The 5,578-nt window shown below is 32.0% G+C and overlaps 1 non-coding gene across 1 annotated transcript; it reads right to left on the bottom strand.

Moving 5' to 3' along the window:
- Positions 1-336: 336 nt before the first annotated feature.
- On the bottom strand, positions 337-443 carry LOC126023449 (U6 spliceosomal RNA). The gene has a single exon (XR_007500571.1). It is a non-coding gene; the product is annotated as a U6 spliceosomal RNA (small nuclear RNA).
- Between the last annotated feature and the right edge of the window lie 5,135 nt (positions 444-5,578).

Below are 5,578 nucleotides of genomic sequence, written 5' to 3'. Positions count from 1 at the left end.
GCGTATAAGGGCTTCTTTCTTTACGCGCCCTCTCTCACACTAATATTTCTTTCTTTCATTTCTTTTTTGCAACAACTACATCATAGCAGAACGAAAAATATTCATTGTAGTATAACTTATATTTTCTGAATAAGAAGTGTGGATGATCTTTACATCACCATATAGGTATCTTTATATACACTTTTAATACATATCTATTTGTATTCTCTACCAATTTTAAATCAGGTTATATTTTTATATTTTTAATTTTATTAATTATGCCAAGTATGTATGCATTATTTCCAAATATCTTCTATCATTTAGTAGAATGCTTTTTTTCTTTTTTTTTCTCTTTAAAAAAATATGGAACGCTTCACGAATTTGCATGTCATCCTTGCACAGGAGCCATGCTAATCTTCTCTGTATCGTTCCAATTTTAGTATATGTGCTGCCGAAGCGAGCACAGAATGCTTTTTCCATTTTTGATTGTAGTTTCATTTTACAGAAGCTTTTTAGTTTGATATAGTTCTATTTTATGTTTTTGCTTTGATTTGTTTGTTGCTATTAACAAAGATATTGCTAAGTTAACAAAGATATTGATAAACCCTGGGGCCGGATGGTGGCACTAGAGGTAAGGTGCCTGCTTTGCCTACGCTAGCCTTGGATGGACTGCGGTTTGATCCCTGGCATCCCATATGGTCCCCCAAGCCAGGAGCAACTTCTGAGCGCATATCCAGGAGTAACCCCTGAGCGTCACCGGGTGTGGCCCAAAAATCAAAAAAAAAATTTGACAAACCCTGTGTCAAGTTTATTGCCTGTTTTCTCATATTTTATAGTTCCAAGATTTAAGTTTTATTTTTAAATAGGTCATGTCTCAATTTTTCCAGATTCTATTTATAGAAGAGACTATCTTTGATCCACTATATGGTTAAACTACTTTGTCATATATTAGTAATTCATATGTATGTGAGGTTTATTTCTAGACTCTTGGTTCTGTTCTTTTGATCTGTACATCTGTTTTGATTTAAAAACCAGGCAGATTTTGAATCAAGTGCCTGACTCTGTGTTCAATATCACCCCTGGTCTGCTCAGGTAATCAGATGCAGTATTATAATCTGATGTCAGATATGTGCGAATTAAGTATCTGAACCACTGCACTATCTCTCTGGACCTTAAAATACTTTTATTTATGGTCATAATAGAAAACATATTAAATATTTTAAATGTTTTATATCAGATATTTATTCTTAATATCTCATATTTTCTCAGCAATATTTAGTGTAAATAAGAAGCTGCAATGATGAATATCTCTTTAAGGGAGGTAATGACTTCTTTCACATATCTTCATTTTCTGTGTATTTACATTTGAGTTCATCAGTTATTTTGGACTAATTTTATAAAAAAAATATGGCTTATTTTTAAAAGTTCCATAACTTATTATACCTTAGCATTATTATTCTGATCATTGCATTTCAATTATGGACACAGCCAATATGTATTCATTAGCCATGTTCAATAAATTGGTCGAGTTCAAAACAAGAGCTAACAAATATTTGCTCTTTAATTTATATGAGCAGCCATAGACTTTTAGAAATTGAGTTGGTCATTGTTAAAGTAATTCCATATTTACATATACTTAAAAGGAATTTTAAAACAAAAAGAATACTATACAGAGTCCAAATACTAAGATAGCATGATAATATAGTAGTTTTGATTTTTAACTACACCAGTGTTCATGTCTTACTTTTCATTGTAAATTCAGCATTTACTTCTGGTGGTGTTCAGGGAGACCATACTGAATAACAGGAATTGAAATAGGCCTGGTTACATATAAGTAAGTCTCCTATACCTCAGATATATCACTGGTTTAGTTCCAAATCACTACAATAAAGTATTTCAATAAAGCAAAAAAAAAAAAAAAAAAAAAAAAAAACCAGAGTAAATCTCCTACTCACTGCACTATATCTCCAACCTTAACATAATATAACATTTTTTTCAAATTATACTTATTCATAGCCATCATTTTTACTGTTACAGGAAACCTCAAATTATTCCAATTAACATTTTTAGTGTCATTAAAAACTAGACCAATAGGCTAGGTCTGAGGTTTTGTTATTTTCCTGAGAACTCCTGGGCATGTGTTACAAGCACAAAGCCAGGGTTAGCGTCCAAAAATATAGAAAACAAATAAATGCAAGCAAAATCCTAAAAGTGACCATTAAAATTGAACTTAAATTTTAAGTTTCTTGAATTGATATAATTATTTAGTAAATACAAGGTAGCTTGATGCATAGTAGATGCTCAATAACCAGTAGCGAGTATAAATTATTTAGAATGAAAAAATAATATTCTATTATTTATTGCTACCTGGTTGTTCATAATCAAATGCACTTACATTTTAAATGTAATATTAATATCTTAGGTAATATGGTTACAATAACATTAACATTATGGTATCATAGGCAGTTATCATGTACCCACCAACACCAAAGTGCCTAATATACCCTACCAATGTCCTTATGTCTTGAGTTTTTAAATTTTAAGAGTTTAGAACTATTTAAATGTCTGGGCCAGAGAGATATCATGGAGGAAGGGTATTTGCCTTGCATGCAGGACAGTGATTCGTATCCCAGCATCCCATATGGTCCCCTAGCCTGCCAGGAGTGATTTTTGAGCATAGACAAGGAGTAACCCCTGAGGCTGCTGAGTGTGACCCAACCTCCCAAAAAAAGAACTATTTAAATGTAAAAATCTCTTATTAGTACACCTATATCAGTAAAATTTAAAAGTAACTATAACTCTTTAGGATGTCAATAAGTAAGACATTTCCAACAATCTGATAAACCTCAGAGGTATTAATTCTTCTTTTCTCTGCATTGATTTTAAAACTTACATATGCAACTCAGTAATATTTTCATCCATTAATTTTCCCAAAATTAATTCAGTAACTTAAAAATAACAGTGTTCATAGGGTTCATATAAAAAGTCTCTGTGAACTTACCTTTTCTTACTCATGAGAGTTTGAGTATTATCAAAATGACATTCCTAGCCTTCCTCTTGCATGCTTCTTCATTTTTTATAGGTTTTTATATTTTTTCATAAACTTTCCCTAATAAAATAATATATTTTGATGACATCATTTATGTTCTTCTTTCAGAATATAATTCATAGAATATTAATTTGCTCCAAGTGATTCAACTATAAATTGTACTATGTATTTGATAAATTAATTAAATGATGTAGAAAATTTTCTTATTAAAAGTCAGAACAGTTAGCAGTTTATTAAAACCCAATGCAAATCATTCTCCTTTTTCCTTTCCTCCACTTTCATATGTCCAATGCAAATTTGCAATTTCTCTTGTTCATTTTATCCATCCTTTATGCTGCTCATTAAAATGTTACATTTATGCCCAGTATTGTTCACACTCTGCAAGGTTTTTATCACCTAGATAAAAGCAATCTACTTTATGCACAGCTGGTTTCCAGTATGATCTAATTGCTTTTGTGATACATTTCAGATATCTAATGCTACACAGAGCACTGCTGAGCTTTTTTACAAAAGTAAATTGAATTACTTGCAGATGAACTTGTTTTATAACATGTAGCTGAATAAAGTTTCAGCTCATTTTGTGAGCTATCTGACATAAAATTCTCTGGAAAACAGCCTACAATCACAAGATAGATTCAATGTGTATCTCAGAGCTCCAATTGATTTTGGTTTTCTTAGCAAATATTGCTAGACCATTCTTTTATACATCTTGATATTTTAAATGTTCAAACCAAAGTGTATCCTTCATTTTAATGATTTAAAACTTTCTCCTTGTAAGAAACTAATCTAAGTGCATAATTTGAAAAGGGTAAGCTATAAAGTTGAATAGGAATAGTTATTTTATTAGTACATATCATATCACTTTCAGTTTAAGGAATCATTTAATAATAATAAGCTGAGTTTTAATTGTATGTACCTGTACTATTGTCCAGAGATAAAATCTTGTCATCTTATTGCATTCATTGATTTATTTGAGTTCTCTCAATGGTGTTTGAGGCTGGTGAGGTGGAACATTCACTGAATCCAATCTCTATTGTGTGGATCTGACAGTCAGTACTTGAATGAGTGCCACCAAGATCAAAGGTGACAAGTCCACTTGAACCCTACTTAGCAGCATTATGGAGATGTGTGTGTAGTGTCAGAGACCAAATACAGCCTCCAAGTCCAGCCTCTACCATATTATTTTAGAACACATTTATTTTCATTTTTAAATGTTAAACAACCTCAGGGTCAATACCTTCTATTAATGTCTTATAGTTTTATTATTTATTTCTATTAATAAAAATTATCAAGTTTGCTGCACCTGTCATTTAGTATTATCTTATTCTAATTAATGATAGAATGGCATCATGTGTTGAAAGTGGATTAAAATAGGGAAGTTTTATATGCAAAATAAATTAAAGCCATCTAAATCTCGCTTATTCTGAGTCACTTAAAACTGGCAACTTGAAATTGCTTGGGAAATTAAAAACACTCAAGAGGCACATATGTGCTCACTGCACCAATAGATAAGTTGCCTACATGCAATTCTTTTCTGCATCACTTTTCTTGAGATGTAGACTTTCATGCCAGGTTGTGTATTGAGTCTCTATCCACCTTTGAAGAAGCTCATCCTCTCTCTTGAGCACATTATTCTCTTTCTGATATTTTCCTTCCCTTCCTCAATACCTCTGAATAATACCTGCTTTTAGTTTTAAAAAAAATTACACTCGATTCTTCAGTCTTCCCCCACTAAACTGTGTTCCTTCTTAGGAACAGTGGGGCGGGGAATATTTGGCTTGAGTACTGGATTTCCTGGGCCTGTCGTTGTACATTTTCACTGTGTGAATTATTTCCTTCTTCAATGTTGCTTTCAAATCCACTTCTCACCAAATCCTCACTTTGGAGTTTTGGGCTCCTGTTATAAATGGCACCTAAACAGGGACCTAAAACTAACAGGGAATCAAACAGGGACCTGTATCTGGTGGGAGGTGGGTCTAGAAGAAAATTTTGAAGCAGAAAAAAAAACACAGTGAAAGGGTACAATAGTGGGTTCAGGAATTCTATATTCTGCTTTTTCAAGATAAAGCCAACAAAATCAAATCACCTGATAACCCATAGACTAAAATACGACTCCTTTGGCACTTCCTTTTGAGTTACTAGAAATCTATTTCAAGAAACTGCTATGTGTCTATTGATAATTCTTATAGGTCTAATAAATTTAAGAGATGTTTGTTGTCATTGCTATTTAATTATTTTTAGTTTAATGCTGTTGTGAAGCATCTTTGCATGTCATACCACAGTATGAAAAGACGAGATAAAAGTTAGTGCGTATATGTTTCTACCTTCACTTAGAGTTAGGCACCCTGTGATTTAAGCAAATACATTTGATTGTTCAAATGGAAACTTGATACTAAAAGTTATGGGGAGAAAAAAAATGACTGAATTCTAATTAGATGTTTTCAGTCTGTTCGAAACATAAAGATATATAAGATTATCATTTATAGTTTTTATGGATCCTTGCAATCTGTAACAAAATGCTGAGATGCAGATACATTCCAGAGATAATTA

This window comes from Suncus etruscus, chromosome 11 (assembly GCF_024139225.1).
Source record: "Suncus etruscus isolate mSunEtr1 chromosome 11, mSunEtr1.pri.cur, whole genome shotgun sequence".
Lineage (NCBI taxonomy): Eukaryota > Metazoa > Chordata > Mammalia > Eulipotyphla > Soricidae > Suncus > Suncus etruscus.
Note: the sequence above shows the minus strand (reverse complement) of the source record. Positions and strands in the feature narration are given on the sequence as shown.